The sequence below is a fragment of the Protopterus annectens genome, chromosome 4.part1 (genome assembly GCF_019279795.1).
Source record: "Protopterus annectens isolate FY-2018-M chromosome 4.part1, PAN1.0, whole genome shotgun sequence".
In the NCBI taxonomy this organism is placed as follows: domain Eukaryota; kingdom Metazoa; phylum Chordata; order Ceratodontiformes; family Protopteridae; genus Protopterus; species Protopterus annectens.
The window spans coordinates 882598620-882618480 of NC_056734.1; positions in this window are offsets into that span (position 1 = coordinate 882598620).

Here is a 19861-nt window from a genome sequence, read left to right on the forward strand (position 1 = left end):
GTATGGTCTATGATACTATAATAGATGGACACATAAGGAATCAGACAGAACAGATGAAAGCTATGTGGATTATTAGGGTAAGGGGGGACTTTGGGCATGGTTTGAATGAGTTTGAATCCATTAAACCTTAACTGAAGTCAAGACCATTAGCCAGATGAGAGTATTTGTCTTTGCATCTGCATTTATATATGTTTGTTTCCTTTTTACTATAGTAGTGCTTTTACTTGCTTATAGGAAGTTTTGTATATATATTTTTATATACTTTTTATGTTGCATTTATATGTATGTGTTTTTTATGATGTTTAAATGACATAGATTTTAGCTGTATGTCTTTAAATTTTGTGGTCATGTGAATTAACACTGTTTCACTTTTTACTTAAAAGCTAGCTCTAGTTTAATGTGTTTGTTATCTGATGAAGCAGCAGTAGCTGCAAAAACGCTTATGACCTACAATAAATACGTTTTTAACCTGGAGAGTCGTACCTTCCTTGGATGAGAAAATACATGTTATATATGTGCTCGATAAATGCACTACAACAGAGTGGAGAGAAACAGAGAAGTGTTGGAATTTCTGTTGCAGATATGGCAGTGGCGAGGTAGGGAATTAATGAAAAACATTGATGGTATGGCCATTTCTTTGTAGTTCCATCCATTTAAAAAGTCCATAGTCATCACGTTATGAGCAGTTTGGTCTAACTACTAAAAACTAGGCCCATTCCCTATGTGAATATTTCAAAGAATTCTTCAATTCTTAGAGTAGCTAAAGTGGATGCAGGCTAACTGTGCAAACAAATCATGTTCTTCACATTTTTTGTTCTCACTAATAAAATCTTTCACTGTAAAGGCAAAGGATAACTGCACCTTATTTAAAATCCTTACATCTGCTCGCAACTTTCCTCCATGTAAAATTATTATACAGTGCATCATATAAGCAAAGCAGGATTTACCAGCATCTCACACTCTCCAACATTTAAGTGCTATGATGTTTCTTCAGTCCACACATTATCAGGTTTGCCTGAAATGTCAGACTTTTTTAGTAATGTCTCTCATAACTTGTTCCATTACTTTTAAGATTCTTCAACAAGGAAAGTATATATATATAAGCAAGTCTCTGTAGCGCTACCATTTTTGCTTCCAACCTGATCCATAAATATGTCAAGACCCTGGTGCTGCAGACTTACTGTGGCTGTTGTCACTGATGAGTAAGTAGCATAAACTAAAACTAAAAGAACTGCAATGTTGAAATGATGTGCCAACAAACAAAATATTTTATTTTTAACAAGATCAAAATTAAGTGCTTTCACTCATTAAACCAGGACTTCATCAGAACTAACATTAAAAACTTGAAGGTCTTAATATATAATGCATTTAAACAACAATGTGATCTTGTGGACCGATCATCAACAAGAACTTGTACTACCTTTGACTAGTAAACAACATGTTATACAAGGTTTGAACTTTAAATACATGCCATTGTTAAGGACACCCTTGAAAATGCTACCAAGTTATAACCAACTAGTAATACTATATAGAAAGACAAACATTACCAATCCAGACTAATCAGTATAATCTCACTGCTCTAAACGTTAACACACTGCTAATAGATGCCTTGCCATTGAGAAAAGGAAAGCATGTACATTAAACATAAAGATTCCCAGTCTCCCTGCCCCCTGACATTTTGTGAGATCTCCAAAATTAAAAGCAAACTTTATTAAAAGACTTACATGGCAATCATGTTTTGTTAAAGTACTGTACAGTCTATTACGTTGAATGTCCCACAAATGCTACAGGACTCTTTTATTAAAACTTATCTCCATTTTCTCTATGTAACATCTTTCACAGGAGAAGGAAGATGCAGTGCACACAACCCCTTAGTGCACACAGCCCCTTAGTACACACAACCCCTTAGTACACACAACCCCAACCATGTGGCAATCAAAGCAATCCTAGAAATATATTGTTTGTCACCACAAGATAACAAAAGCTGAATTATTTATATACTTACATACGTTGCACCTTCTACACTTAACCATTTTACTATTCTTATATTTTATTTTTACCATTATTAGTCCTGTCTAAGATCAGAAATAAAGTACTTTATATTTTGTTGCATCATTTCACCATTGCAATTTTATGATTCTTGGTTGGGGTGCAGCAGTTGCAGTTTGGATGTTGGTTATTATAATGAGCAACACGAACTGAATGTAGTGAAAATCTCTACACCTTTTTAATGAAAGGAATTAATATGAGAGAAGTATTTTTATTTTTAACAAAGCATTTTAAAGTCAGTATTTTTCTGGGCTAAAACAAAAAGACTGTCTGCAGTATATGTAAAAGAAAGTTAAGAGTACAACTCCATCAAACTACTTAAAAATCGTAAACTAAAGAGATTTAGACAGTAAGCATTAATTTTGAGGACTGTATTCTAAGTGGATGGAAATACAATCCTGAGGTCAGGTATTAGAAGGAGAGAGATTTTAATCATGATTTTTTTATGGGACAGGTAGTGTATTTAGAGGCAATGAATGCTTAGCCAAAAGAATAAATCATGTATGCTCACCCCATATGGCAATTTCAAACTAAGACAAAAAAATAGCCGTAATTGTTTATTTACTTCATGGAAATATTTAATGAAGAAATAAAAAAAGTTAAAAAGTATGTACTTTAAATTTTCTATCCATAGTGGTCCTTAATATGTGTTTACAAAACAATTTGAATGGGTTAGGTGCATTTCTCATGTTTCCTACATTATCCTAAGACAGTATAGCTTCTTCTATTGAGAACCGTGACATCTATATACTTCAGTCTATATACTATCAGTCTATCAATCTATCTCTCAACATATCTATCCATCTATCTGTCTGTTTTTCTATCTACATGTCTATCTTTTTGTTTAGTTATGAGACATATAATCTGCCTAAAGGACCCTTTACAAACATAACCTAGTCCAAATATCTGTACAGCTTTAAAATATATATATTTTGGACATTTTTTGCTTTGTTGTCAACAGTCTTATCACATTGCAAATACATAATCGCAATATAATTTAATTCATAACTTTAACCTCAATTTGCATTCAGAATTCTGTACTTTAAATATAACAAAAGTAAATGAAGATTATTTTCTAAATTTCAGTCTCTGACTAATAGCATAACTTCAGTGTCCAACAAACACAAAAGCATCAACATTCTAGGTGCTTTCATCCTAAACTACCTGTGTCTCCAAATTAATAGCATTGCTGATTTCCGGTTAACAATGTAATTCAGTCATAGAATGAATCTACACATCTAAGACACATTTCTAATCTTCACTTCCTTCTTGATCTGCTTATCACTAATAACCCATGATAATATGTAATATAGCTGTTTATCTGCCAGTCGTCAATGACCACTCCACTATTACATTCCAAATCACAAACCAATCACAATGACTTTCTGATGAACTGATCTCCTTCATGACCAAATCTACCAATCACATCACAAGCCTCAAAAGTTACTCTTTAAGTTTCAACTGCAGCCCCCTATTTACTCTACAAGCTGCCTCTGCTGCAGTCATATTGCTCACTCAAATCCTTCTTGATGTATAGGAGTTAATTATTCGCATTTACTAAATATCTACTCAAACACAATAAAATGTTTGGATAACGAAATAACTCAAACAACTCCACATGGAAGCACATCCCTCTTCTCAAACTAATACCTCATTCACTACACTATTGGCACTCTACTAATGCTACCTGAAACACTCAATATTAACATCATTGACTCAAATGTTTGCATCCTGACAGTAGTCTGCATAGCAAAATATCTTGGATTGACAGTGCACTATTCCTTAAACTTCATCAAGGACATAGACAATGCAACAAGAAAAACTCTTCCCCATTTGGAACTATGCTACAAAATCTTAAACTTACTCATCCAACCCCACCTCACCACAGTATAGCAGAAAATGCCTTAATTCCCAACCTGGAATACACATTACCAATAATAGTCCTATTCTGGAGTAGCAATGCACAAAAAACATTCATCAATAAAATCTTCAAGTCTGTCTTTCTGGCAGGTCAAAGGACACACAACTGCTTAATTCTGTATCAATTTAAATGGCTGTTTACCAGCAAAGGAACAACAGTTCTGCTATGTGCTGAAATACACCGAATCTTAAAATTAGGACACTGAAAACAGCAGACCTACTTATTAATAGAATGCTCACAAGAAATTGTATCCCTAATAAGGCAGAAATTGAAAACAACAGTAGGAGGAAGGACTTTATCTAAACTCATTACCACTGTTTGGAACAAAACACCAGCATTATCCTTTAAATTTAGAAATAAACTAAAACTACTATGCATAAGGATTCATACAACAATTGCTGCAATTATAATGGCTAAATGATGCATACTAGCTTTAATCCTTAACTGTAATACTTTTAAGTATACCTTCACTGTACAATTCTGAACCAACAATGTAACTATACTACTTATCTGTTGTACATTCTGTTTCTCCATTTGTGTACTTAAAATATGCATCTCTTGTACATAATGTTTCTCTGTTTGTATGTAAACCTGAAATTATTCTGCAAAATACAAGTGCACTGCAATTTTGTCATTTCTTCCCATTGGTCAATGTTGTCACTGAAAAGGGTCTACTGACCAGCTCGCTTGGTTATTAAATGATAATAAATAAATGCATAAATAAATGAATAAACCTTGTCAAACAAGTTACATGCAGACATAAAATCCACCACTTCTAAACATTTCTGGAAAAAGATGAACTAGCAGGTCATGAAGTCAATTATAACACTCCACATTATTCTCAAGGAATACTTTTAACCTTTTATTCCCAGACTTCCTCAAATAATTTAGTCACCTTCCAAATACACACAAATTCATGCACACATGCCTTTCACCTGATACATCCTCCCATCCCTGATTTCATTCATTTATTCCAACTTTCTACTTTGAGAAAATATCCTGAAAATATATTGAACCCATATATGAGCAAATTCTCCTGAGGAACCTTGGATATTCATAAGTTATAAGATCAGTGTCTTCAAAAATTTTAATTATCAAGACAGACTGGCACCCCCCTCTATCTCTACTGAGTCACTTATAGAATCCAAGGTAAAGATCTGGCTCTAGCCTTTCAAGTGTCCCTAATTTAATCTCCTATTTCTCCCTAAAACAAATTTTTGCCAGATATAAGGTTACATGAACCAAACTATTATTGTCAGATAAACAAGGTATGTTGGCATGATAGATTTATAGTGTAATGAATCCCCACCTCTGGAACAAACTTCTACTACATTTTAAGTAGAGTAGCATCCTTGTCATCATCAAGAAAACAAAGATAATTGCATGGGAAGCCTTAAATTCTCTCCTGGCTTATCCCGTGCTGCCTTGTGAGAATGGAGGGAAATTCTGAATATGGGTTATTGGCTAGATTTGTAATGGTCATACAGACTTGTTTCCTTGTACTTACTTGACCTATGCCCGAGCTGTATCTGATAACTTCCATCTCTGCTTTTACTACCATTGTAATGACTTTTCTGTAATTCCTTTTGTCTACTTCTGTAACTATTGTCTAACTCAATATATCATGCTTAACATTTGGAAAATAACATTAAAAAAGCCACTTTCCAAACAGAAGAAAAAACAGAAAATGCCTAGCACTAAAATCCAAAGCAACTTATCCCCAGCCTTGGTAAAATTCTCAAAAAATCTTTTCCACAATATCATCTAATGTTAAAATGACATGGGTACTGGTTAGGCCATAGCACCATGACAGTACATTGTTCCGGACCAATGAGATTTTAATCAAGCCAGTGGATTTAATACAGCCTATATGGTGCTTTTTCACTACATTCACATTGCGGTGTGGTAAGCAACAGATACAGGAAATTTTAAATTCAGTAAGTGCTGTGATGTGGTGAACACCCCAGTGGAAATGAGTTAAACACCATGGCATGCTAATCAGTTGCCTAAGCAACAACAAAAAAAAAACAAAATGGTGGTTGAAAATGCAGAAATAGGCAACTAATCACAACTTCTGCAAATCTGGCCAAACGGTTCAAAAGACAATAAAGACTCCCTTTGAAATAAAAAACAGTTTAATTCTCAATCAACGTAAGGAATTAGTGCCTTCATCCTGTTTAACAGGACTTTTTCAGATTCAATTAAAACAAGATGAACAACTTCCTTTTATAGTTTCTAAAACCAGGAAATGACATCATACTCCTCTTAAAACACTTCATGTAACAAAAGGTGAAATCAAATAGTAAATAAAAAAAACAATTTACAACAATACAAACTTCCCTTACCAAAACCATACGGTACTTGAAGTGGAATAATACACAAAAATAAAGTGAACATAGAAATAAATTGTAAAGAATTAATTTCAAGAGAAACACTTTATGTCTTAGCTTCTAAAACTGGCTTTAATGCAATAAAATCATTAAGTCCTGGGGGGGGGGTTGCAAGTATTTAGTTACAGCTGCCAAAAAACTTCTTTTTCTTGTAGTAATAACTTACAATTGCCACCCCTCGGGTTAATATATACCCTTTCCAAAATGGCAAATCTGAATATATTACAGGTGTTGTTACTTTCCATGTACCTGTACAAAGCATTCTTCCTGTTTTGTTTCCTAATTTCATAATAATGCTCGTAAATTCTGTTTTTTAAGCACCTGTCAGTTTTTCCAACATAAAATGCCAGGCAGGTGGAGCACATGGCCAAATAAACTACACCCTTTGTACTACAGTTCCCATGCTGAAAAATAATCTTAATCTGATTCATATTTTCTAGCTGTATTTCTCCTTTGGGATAAATATATTCACACTGATTACAATATCCACACTTCTTAGTCCCCTTATTTCCTACATACTTTCCTTTATTCTTACTGTCCTCTAAATTAGCCTTAATATTCCTACCAGTGTTATATACAAAGGTTGGACTATTTCCGAGGAATTTATTAAGTTCAGTGTCGCTCCTTAATATATTCCAATTCTTTATTATCATTTCTTTTACAATAGGGAAATAAGGGCAATACTTCAAAACCATAGCTCTACCACAATATTTTCAGATGTATTTTCATGTACGGGGGTGAAATCCATTCCCAATAGGGGTTTATACAAGGTTCACCATTTAGACAAAATGTAGTCAATGGTCTCTCTAATAAGTTTCTGGGGGTGCCCCCTTTTCAAAAACATGCTACCCACCGTACCTAATTGTTTAACCACCTCAGTGTAGTCAGATGTCATTCTTCCTGCTCTTATACATTGTCTTTTGAGTATACTTTTTTTCTGGGCATAGGGATGACAACTATTAAATTCCAAGTAAGAATTACTAAAGGTGGGTTTCCAGTGGATGTTGGATTTAAAACCTCTGTCAGAGTGTGAGATGTAACAATCTAAATAGGCTAAACCTTCCAAATCATAAGTGTAAGTAAACTTAAAAAAGGAACATCTATTGTTGAATTATGTAACAAACTTCTCTATATCCTTTGTATCACCTTCCCATAAAATAAAGACATCATCAAGGAAATGTACATACAGTTTACGGTTCTTTTTAAAGGTACTGTTAAATACATGTTGATGTTTTCATTCTGTTAGAAGTAAACTTGCAAATATGGGGGAACAAGAGGCCCCCATAGTAACCCCTTTTACTTGTTTAAAGTATTCACCCTCATAATAGATAAAATTATTTTCTAATACAATAGTCATGAGTTCTAGTGTAGTCAAAATCTTGTCATTGTCTAGGGTGGAGTGTTTAACCATTGGTTGGTGAAATAATTCCAAACCCTCGTCTTTCTGTATGGAATTAAATAAATCCACTACGTCGATGGTGACAAATTTTAAATCTTGGTTTCAAAGTTCAGGTTTCAATCACCCCAAAAAATCCCATGAGTCTCTGAGTATATGGGGAATATTATCATATGTATGTTTTAACCAATTGTCCACCACTACACCAAAAGGGAATGTTTTAGACTTACTCCCGGAGACTATCGGTCAGAACGAGGGATGTAAAATATCTTTATGCACTTTATGCACTCCAAAAATAGTGGCTAAGACAAGATGATTAACTTTCAAAAAAATGAAAACGTCAAAAGGTATTCTTAGGTCCAAAAAAAATTATTCTTAGGTCCAACAAAAATCCTTCAATGCACCTTTATGCTATATTGATTTAATTTAGTGAAATAGTTTCAAATACTAAAGTGTTGTTCAAAATATTGTGCATTTTGTTTGAATAATCCGTCTGATAATATAGCACAAGCCCCTCACCTTTATCGGGTTTCATTACCCTAACCTCTGTGTCATTACATATCTTTTGAAATAAATCTCTTTCTGTTCTATTTAAATTAAACATTTTGTTCTTATTACCCTTTAACTCTTCTTGAATTTTGTATACATCTTCAGTAATTAATTTGTCCAAAGTGGTAAGAGTAGGGTGTAAAGAGGGGGTTAAAGGTGATTTTTTTCTTTAAGGCTAGTGTTGAAGTTCCCTATTCCTTACCTTTGAATATACTGCTAAATTAACCTTTCTAAGATATAGGTTAGCTTCTATAAGGGAATCTACTAAATCAAGTTAGTAGTGGGAACAAGCTTCATTCCCTTTAGGAACAGGGAAAAATGCTCTTTAGTTACTTCTATCAGTATAATTAAAAATTCTAAAGTTTTTAAAACATTGAACAACTTTGTTGGATCTTTCTATCTCCATTCTTGGTTCGATTGGTAAGTCCTGTATGAGGCCTGTTGTGAGTGTTCCCAATTCCTCCCCTGACCTGAATCCAGATAATACCATTTGTTTCTCCTGTAGTGATGGCTCCTGCCATCCTGAAAATTTCCAGAGCCATAATTCTGATGGTAATTCCCATCTGGTATACGATTCCTCTTGGGATAACTTTCTTTACTTCCTACAACGGATCCACTAAATTGGTCATAATTGTTCCCTCCATTCATCTGCCTATGTCGATTCCATCTATAAGCATTCTGTTCCCTATAGTGTGTGGTGTTTCTAGCTATTTTATTTTCTCTTCTTTTCAATTGAGTGGTGCTATACTTGGTAACTATATCAAACTGTTTGTTGTAAAAGTGTTCCCATTGGTCAAAAAGTCATGAGTAATGTCACTATTTAAATTTCCACTTCAGTTAATAATATACTTAATTTAGCATCATTGTGTTTCATTAATAATTTCATAAAATTAAACCCAGACTCATCAAATAAAGCATTAAAATCATTGATGGCTTCCACAGTATATTCTATACCCCTGGGTTCCTTGAATATTAGTCCATGTGGAACTATCTTCAATTCAGTAGATTTTTCAAAATAAACAATGACAATTTGTAAGCGCTTAATACTAGACAATTTATTTTCCATAAGTAATATTTAATCTTTAAAGGAACCATAATTTCCTTTCTCTGCACTCTGAAATGGAGTGTTGTTATTGACTAAATACAGAACATTGGGGCCTCCAAATGAAAAGCCAGTCTTTAAAATATTGTCTAACTTACAGTTCATAGAGCCAAGGCCTACATGCAAATGAGCATTCTCAGTAAAAGTCCCAGCGCTCGCTCCTGTATTAGTCGTACCAAGAGTATGTGTGAAAACAGCCACGTACATCTGTTTAGGAACAATTCATTTAGGCTTAGTTCCTGTACACCTCTGTTCCTCCTCAATATCAAGTTCTTGGTCCTCTGTGTGAATGATAGTCACTGTGCCCCTTCCAAAGGTAAAGGTTGTGATGAAAATTGTGGAATATTACGGTCATCATTTACTCTCCTCTTCATGTTAACAGTTCCATTTCCTGGTACAGACGCATCCTGTGAAACAAATGTAGCCAGTTGCATAAGCATCTGAATAACATGCTAATCAACTGAGGAAACATGGTGGAGCAATTCAACAAGCTAGAAAGGATCCGTGTAGACTCTGTGCTGGTGTTCCGTCTGTATTACAAAACTTTTGGAATACAGCCACGCAAAGGAGTCTACACAGATAGAGTACAATGTAAAATGCGTGGGATTTGTACAGAACTGACCCTAATATGTGGCAGCAGAGTAAAAAGTTACAATGCAAATAACTTATCTTTTCCCTCTTCTCTGATTCCTGTGACCCAAATTCAAAATATAACATCTTTACGGGCATATTGTAAAATGTAATGGTCCATACGTTCCTCCAACACAGAAAGTCTACAGAAGGGGATGACATAACTTATTCCTACTGCAAAAGTAATAGCTTGGGCTGAAGTATTAGAAAATGTAGCACAGCATATATTGAATATTAACTGGTCTCTGCCATGTACTGTGCTATTGAAAACCAGTTAAGACAGAAGGCTGGATGCAACAAAAGGAGTGAAACAAAACCAACATAAATCTTCTTTGTGCCAAAACAGAAATGCAGCTTTTCTCCCACACCCCCAAAGGTACAGTACACATTGTAAGTAATGCAGACCATACCTCTCAACCTCTTATGACACGAAATCTGAACAGAGACATAAATAATGTGTGTGTTGGGGGGGGTAGAGACAATTTTTAAATATTGCTCTCACAAACTTTGAAAGTTGATAGAATGGCAGGTTTTCTGTTAATATGAATTTTATGAAGGTTATGAAATCTGAAACTTAAATGTCTGTCAGTATTTTCTACTTCAATCTTTAGTGACTTGGCAATGTTTTGCCAGTAAATCACAGTTTTATGAAAAATGGACCAAAACTATGAAACAAAATCTGGACATTTTGAGAAAATCTGTACAGCTGAGAGTTATGACACAGACAGCTAAAGGTATAAGTGTGTCCTGACAAAATAAATATAAAAACCATTAAACAGACTATTCATAGTTACATGTCAGCATATGTAATATGTAGCTGAAAAAAAATGCAGACATAGCCATTTAAAAAGCAGTACTCTTCTGTGAAGATTTATCCCAAAGTAATATCCTCCCTTCTGTGTTCATCATCCTACTTTCCTTCAGTTTCCCTAGCTACACATTTGCAAATGATGTAGCATTAGGGTTGTCAGCATGGCGAAGATTCAAATGAGGTTTGAACTCATTAGAATTGCTAAATCTCAAAAAATGCATCCATATAGGGATGTAAACATCATGCAGGCACTCTCACAGTGTTTGTGTTTATGGGATGGTAACTGTGAATGCTTACATCAGGTGGGTGTGTCAGTTTAGACTTACAAAGTGTTACATGTAGGTCTGTCAAGGTTGGAAATGCAAGTAAGCAGTGTACAATTCACATTTATTTTTTATTTGAAAAAAAGTCCAAATAAAACAGCTAAGAGGCAACCACAGCTCGATAGCAAATCCAGTATAAAAGAAATACAAATAGGAAATACTCCTTTTATATAAAACAAGTTCTGATTTTAATTTGCATGCATCAGGTAAGCACTTTCACATAAAGCTTCATCAGACCGTTAGTATTCAAATAATTTTTGGAAGTCATCCCTTTATATAATCATCACGTGTTAAAACCTATTAATCAATTAGACATTTTAAAAGTACACTCTCAAATTAAAAACAATACCAGAACTTCCTTTCTTTCACGCAATATGACATGAAGCACTTAAAAACTGTAGGAACTACTCCTACAGATACCCTTACTTCTACAATACAAACTGACTGCCCTACGTCTTGGATGTATGCATAGTCGGGTTATATATGAAGCTTAAAATAACCAATCCATTAGTGTCTATATATTATGCTAACTATTATGTATGTGCATGAAGTGCCTATAGAAACTTTTTATGAAAAAATATACATATCTGTATATAATGCACATATGACCTACAACCTGCTTCCTTATGCAGCGTCCTATTCATTAAGAACTTTTGTATTTTATATAAAAAACATTTCAGTTATAATACTCTATTTAATACAACATCTAAGCATGGAATATAGTATATAAAATAAATATATCAACATACAACTTTACAATAGTATACACCTTCAAGTTAGAATTCATAAAAACGGAACATATATATATTCCTATCCAACTTATGGTGCTACCTTAGAATAGGTGCAATGTAAGGGCAAATAATTATACATACATGCCCGGATTATTTATAAAGCCCTATGCCATAAAATCGTGCAACAGGGCAACAATGTATGGTTGGTACATTACTATATATCAATATAGCATTCATATCAAAATTAATGCCCATAATTTATGAATTATGTTTACAAAACTTCCATATTAAGTGTTGAAAACTTTATGTAATGTAAAAGATGTGTAAGTATACAATGGTGTGTGGCTGATCCATTGCTATATACTGGTGAAACTTTCATACTGAAATTAGAAGCCTGGAAATAGATGTATGTGCGTTTTCCTATCTAACGCTACTTCTAAATAGGCAAGTTTCTAGTGGTTTCGACATTAGTGTACACCAATTAATATGTAGATAATCCTCATGAGGTAACTTTCCTATGTAGTATGGCTACTTTACAGTTAAACGTCTAGCTCTTAATACGGGTTTGATTGAGGCTCTCTCATTAAGACCTTTTCTCATAATCCAGTTAATTTCTTTCTTTTCTGTGTTGTTTCGTATATTACCCTTTCTCATTATGGGAATGATATGATCTATAACCATAAAATGGAAGGAATGCTCCTGTGCTAATGCCATGATATGTTTGGCCAAGACATTGGTGGCATAGCCTATCCTAATGGCATAAAGATGTTCTCTAATTCTGGTCCGAAATGCCCTGTTGGTTTTACCGACATAGAAAGATTGGCATTTCTGGCAGACAACCAGATATACCACAAGATCGCTACCACAAACTGCAGACACATGAAACCTATAATATTGTCCTGTAGCTGGATGTATGAAACTGTCTCCTGTTTCAATACAAGCACAATAATTACATTTACCACAGCAGTAAGTATGATTACTGATATTTGCTATTGGATGGCACAGTAATTTATTTATTTATTTTTATTTATTTATTTTTGTTGACCGGGCTAGTCTAGCTGGATACATATCCATTTTCAGCAGAGGCCCGGGGAGAAAAGCTCCATGTACAAATTCATTAAGGTATTAAAAACTTAGCAAAAAAAGACTAGCTACAATTATACAGCATAACAAGTACAGAAGTTAGTATTGTGAACACTGTACAGAGACATTAGAGTAGATATAGCATAATCATATTTTAATTCTACAGAGGGGTTGCAAATACAATCATGCAACAGTTAACATAATTAAGCATCAACATTCATTTGAGAGACAAGAAACTTAAATCCAAAATCACAAAGTAAGGGAAAGAAAAGAAAAAGAAAAAAAGAAAAAGAAAAAAAAAAGTAGAGACAAGGCATGAGAAAGAGCAGGTAAAAAGGGGTTGGTAGTCAAACGTCAGTGACTCACAGGGGTGGGGTTTGTTAAAAAGCATGAGAGGAGGGGGCGAAAAAGTAAAAGTATGTTAATCATTTAAGGTTTGTTCTTGTATAGGAACTTTGTTTTTTCCCCAGCTATATTCCTTAGTTCCTCATCAGTCGTAAGGATGCGCCAATGATTACTAATTAGTTCCATTAGATCTTTATTGTCACTGGTGTAATACATTGGTATTTTTAATTGAGGCCTGCTATCTTTCTGCTGATTAGGCCAATATACCTGAGCTGAATAATATGGAGCTGCTCTATTTTCCCTCAACTGATTAATGTTCTGTAACCCTGCTTCAGTCTCAAATTCTTTATATCCATGTTTAAGAAGCCTATGTTTAAAAGTGTTAATTTCTTGTTGGTATCCTTCTTCAGTCGCATTTAAGCGTGATATTCTCATACTTTGTCCCTTAATAATATTGTTGAATATGTATGAAGGGTGCATACTACGTCAGTGAAGGAGGGTATTCCTATAACATGTTTTCCTATGGACTCCTGTGTTAATGTAGGTATTCATTACCCTTTCTATGAAGACGTTTAAATATTCAGTTCTAGTATCTGAATAACTGAAGGTGAATTTTAAGTATGTAGTCATATTATTCATAATACCAATATACCTTTCCAGTTCTTCTGGGTCACCTTCCCATACAAAAAAGACTTCATTGACAAACAGTCGATAGAACTGAATATGTTCCTGATGCCATACATTATGGAATAGTTCTTCTTCTTCCCACATAGCTAAAAACATGTTGGAGTGGCTATTGGCACATGATGTACGCTGAATGTACATATTATTGTCATATTATTGTCATAAACAAAGACGTTGTTCTCCAATATGATTTCCAGAAACATGCTTATGAGATCTATTTTCTGTTCTGTATATTCACTATGTTTGGCTAGGTATTTCTTAATGGTAACTACTCCTAGCTCATTAGGGATAATAGTAAACAAAGATTGCACATCTAGAGTTACAAATAGGATATTAGGTTTCATTTCAGTTTGATTAAAAAATCATATAAATCAGATAAGAATTGCTTTGTATCTTTAAGTATATATCTATTTCTATCTATTATAGGTCTAAGGTGTCTTTCCACATACAGGGAGAAAGGTTCAGTGCTCCATCCCCTACTAGAGACTATGGGTCTCATAGGGGGACTGACACCATCTTTATGTATCTTGTGTATCCCTTGTATGTTTGGTATCATTGGGTATTCGACTTCCAAAAATTTTGCCAGTTCTGTATCTATGATGTGACTATTAACTAATTCAACTATTGTTCCATATATATTAGACTTGATTTCATCTAATCTCTTTTTATCTATTGTATCATAGTATTCATTATTGCTGAGCATGTGAGTCATGGTTTCATGGTATTTTATCTTATCCATGACCACCAAGGGTCCACCCTTATCAGCTGGTCTAAAGACCACTGTGTCATCCTGCTGCAATCTTTGTAATGCTTTCCTTTCATTATATTTCAAATTATTTCTATTATTTTTCCTAGAAGCGTATCTTACACAATCATTACTGTACTTTTTATAAACATCATCTTCAACTAAATTATAGAAGGCTTCCACTAAGGGGTGATTCTGTGGTATATATTCACTAGATCTCTTAAACATCTGATGGCGACTGCTTTCACTTTTTCCATATTGATATCTCAACATAACATTTCTAGTAAATAATTTAACATCAGTTAGCACATCTGTAAGTTGGCTGTGTGTAGTAGGAATAAAACTCAAACCCTTGTTTAATACATTAATTTCATCATTGTCCAATCTCCTATGTTAAATGTTCCAAATCAAACAGTCTTCATTTGATTCCACATCTTTTTCAGAGTTTGATTGGGCCCCCTCTCCTCTGAGAGTTTCCGCTTTTGCCACCCTCGACTCATCAAACGGTCTCCCCTGACCCCCTTCTCCATGGTTATTGGAAGGGGGAATTATTGAAAAAACAAGGCATTATTTTGCCCATTGCTGGATCTCTGTGTGGGCCCTGTTACTTGGTTATTCTTAGGGCGTACGGCCAGTGGATGTGTTATATTATCAGGTATACTGTTAAGTAATTCCTTCTGAGTAACTGTTTGAGATAGGTTGCTTTCAACTGCTGAATTATAGGCATTGGGTATTATAGTTACATTAATGCCTGAATCAGTCGCATTGATGGAATTAGGACTGATATCATTCATTGCCAAATCATTCCTGCTGTTATCACTAATATTGTCATTACTTATTTCACCATTCAAGGAAGTTGCAGTAGTAGATACATTCCTAGCTATTACTGGCATCAGTCTGGATATTTGACCGTTCTTGGCCAAGTAAAGACCTGGCCTAGCCAGAAATCTTAAGTATCTCTATCTATTTTGTTTCTTTTTTGTTGTAGCAGTCACCTCTCATAAACTAGAACACCTTCCAATACATTAGAGAGTGCATTGTCTACTAGAGTATTTGGATAATTAGAATACAGCTCTTGTTGTTGCCCAAAATATGGATGTAATTAGCTCCTCCTCTACAGGCTTGAAAAACTCTAACAGCAATTGAATGTAATTCTTACTCACCTCTTTGTTAAGGTTTTGCCATTTGGTGAGTAATTCTGGATATTGCTCTCCATATGTGGGCATTTTCAGGACCCGTAAGCCTCTCAGTATAATTCCTCTGCTGAGGCAAAGCTCAAAGTGCTGTCATTGGGCGGATAAATGTGTCAGCTTTAAAAGGTCAATTTCTAGCTTGTCTACCACTGTCTGCATTCGCCCTGCAAGTTCCGATGCAGCCAAAGTTGTAATTGCATCATTATCGGCTTCATAAAATAGTAAAGAGTTGACATCGCTCCTCACACATGTCAAACGTTTGGTTTTTAGGCATGTATGTATAATTATTTGCCCTTACATTGCACCTATTTTAAGACGTATTTACTCTGCTGGGAGCGTTTATATATTTCGACACTGTCTTTATTTTTTATTTATTTATTTTATTTAACATTTGTTTACCGGGAAAGTCCTACTTGGAACAAAGCCAATTTTCAGCTGAGGCCTGGGGAGAAATGCTCCAGACGCATGTCTTTTTAACATGGGTGGAAACCAGAATACCCAGAGAAAACCCACACAATGTTCACATGTTCTGTTTCATTAACATCTAACCTCTTCATTTGTTGGCAAATTGTGTTTTCTCTGTCAGGTTTTTTGTATTATTTAGAAGAAAAGAAAACAAAAAAAAATACAAAAGGGAGAAGTCATTCTTCACACAACCAACTACAACAGAATGTACACTGATATCAAACCATAAACTATTTTTAGATTTATTATTATATTTGGACATAGTGCACTTAGTGATCACATGACTTGTTTTGATTATTGATTGCAAATATACAGCTCTGTCTTACATTTCTGTTCTTCATGGTCATTCATCAGTTATCTGACCAGTACTCTGCTATATGCAGTCCTTAAGTCATGCTATATCATTGGCCTTATAATGTCTGAGGATATTGACTGTCAATAATACGATATGCCAATAACTGAAGGGCAGGTTGGATGGCACAAACAAGCATAGACTGTGCTTTGGGGGGGCAAAAGTGTGTTCTGGCACATACAAGGGTACAACTGTTCTGTTGAGGGGGGATGAGTTACTGTTATGGCACATACAATCATCCACTGTTCTTTTGGGGTGAGCAAAGGTGAGTTACTGTTATGGCACAAACAGGAATGGACTGTTCTTTTGGGGGAAGAAAAGGTGAGTTATTGTTATGGCACAAAGAAGGATATGTTGCTTTTGCTACTCTTGCATCCTACCTGTTGTTTGTTCTTGTGAGGGTCGTGAAGTCAGAAACTGCAATGTGTATCATTACTTTCTAACTTCTCTCTTTAATAATTTCCCAGTACAAATGTATGGTGCTAAACTGGAGGCATGCATTGATCATCAGTACTTTTGAGAGGTATGACTGTCTGAATCTTTGATGCCTGAGGCCTACTACTTAGTAATGGACACATATAAGTCAAATAAGTCTCTGCGGTCACATGTTATGACAATGTTGGTGTAAATCTCCCACTTTTTACTTGCGTACTGTAACAAGTGATGAAATACAAGGATATGCCACAATATTATTAAACAATATACTCCAGGTTCAGAACTTACCTTGTGAATGCAGCAGTTGCCACAGTGTTAATCCAGGCCTGACTCTGTCTCATGCAAGCAGTACACGGCCAATACATGAGGAAGTAAAGGCTGTGTGAGTTGCCTGGCATCAATGTTACTATATGTATGTGAGTAGGAGGAAGGATTAGGCCCCTAGGTAGTGAGTGAGTGGGCTATATGTTGTCTCTTAGCCAAAGCAAGGGCATACTGTGCATGCCTATATCTGCCTACACCCACAGCAGCTGGTGGTTCCCCCGCTGACTCTTCATCTGCCTGTGGCTGTGGTGACCATGGCATTAGTGGGGTGATGTGTGCCTCTTCCCCTTGCTGATCCTGTTGCAGCTGTTTCCTCAGGATTATGTTATGAAGCATGGCACATACTGTGAAAATTTCTATACATGTCCTTAGATTGTACTGCAGGGCTCCCCCAGATGTATCCAGACACTGGATCCATGACTTCAGCAGCCCCAAACACATGCTCTATGACATTCCTGGTTTGAGTGTGCCTTATTATGGCATTCTTCCATGAGTGTGTGTGCATTTCTTATGTGTGTCATCAGCCATGGTTCCAGTGCATAGCCTGCATCCTCCAGTAGATGACCCCTTGGGATATCCTCCAAACAAACATCTGGTACAGTTGGAAGGTGTGCCAGATACGTGAGTAACTGCCAGGGTTGTCAGCAGACATGTTGAAGTTGATTCCCTTGGCCTTACACACAACTTGGTGGTTGATAGAGTGGTAGTCCTTTCTGCTATTATAGAGCCTACCCTGTTCCCCAGGTGGTGCCTTAATTTCTAAATATGTGCAATCTATGGCAAACAGCAAGTTAATGTCCAGTGATCAAAATGCTAGGTGGGTAATAATAAATAACAAACTTGTTTATTTAGAATATGCAAAGTTTCAGGCCAATGCCCTTCCTTAGTGTGTTACATAACAAATGACTATTTGCATACATTTAAACTAAAACCTTTATGGCGCATGTTTTAAAATCTGTTTTATGTCTTTAAATATGAATCTGCAGTTAATTGTTGTTCTCTTCTGATTGGGCTGTATCATGAAGATTTTAGTTTAAATGTATGTGAATAGTAGTTTGGTATGTAACACACTGATGAAGGGCATTGGCCTGAAAGCTTTGTGCATTCTAATAGGCAAGTTTTATACTTACAATTACTTGCCTAGTGTTTCTGATCACTGGACTTTACCTTGCTCTTTGTGAATATTTTTTGTCTGGAGTAGCAGTTAATCTTAGAGCTGTTCCAAGCTGTTTTACCTTTTTTTTGCAATCTGTGGCACCCATTACTTCAGGGTAATAGGTTATCCAGTAGAACTGTTGCATATTTCTGTCCCTCTCCTTAGAGCTACCTGGAAAATATATGTGCTCACTGGCATGTTGTAGCAGAGCATCCAGGAATTGGTGGAGGATCCTGGATGCTGATGCCTGTGACACCCCGGCATGTCTCCTGTTGGTCTCTGAAAGGTACCTGTGGCTAATATTCCAAAGGCTACACATACCTTAGTTTCCAGTGGGATGGGTTCCCCTCAGTTGGCTCTGAGATGAGGGTGGCAGAAGTCGTAGAGTTCCTGTAGTGTGTCCCTGTCCACCCTGTAGCACTCTACAATTTCCATGTTATGTTGGTTGTGATAAGCTAAACATGACTTGTAAACTCTTCTCCTTCTTGGCCTTGGCCTATTGGCAGAAGCCGCAGAATTGGTTTCAGCCTCTAGTATATGCAAATGGACTGACGCAGCAGCAGTCCCTAGCATTCAGTCTATGTAGACTTTCTGTGTGTGTACTCCAAAAGTTTTGACATCAACAGGAAAAACAAGCATGGAGTCTATGTGGATGTTTTATAGCTTGTTGAATAGCTCCACCATGTTGGATTGTTTGATTAGCATGAAATTCAGTTGTTTATTCTATAATTCACATGTATGAAACTTAGACAAAGACAAATGCAATCCATTAATAATATGCACCATTATAAAAAGGCAAATGTGTAACTAGTCAAACTGATGTTAAGAAGAGTTGTACGTTTGAAAGACTGCAAAAATGCTTTTTCTTCAGGATATATCTGTACAGAGGAGTATTTAACTTCAGCAGGTATGCTCCCATTTTGTCACCTACATACTGCATATGTTGGACTATTTTTAACAATAATGTGAAATAAAGGCTTTTACACTTTGATCAGTATGCATTATTTAGAAGTGTACTGATGGGATGGGCCTGTTTGTCTTTTCAGAGTTACACATGATTGCCAATACATGAAAATCAAATGCTGTGTGATAAATATGTACAAATGTGTCAGGGACAGGTCTTTTGACAGCACTTTTTGCATTTCAAAGACATTTTGTTAGCAAAATGGGTCATTTG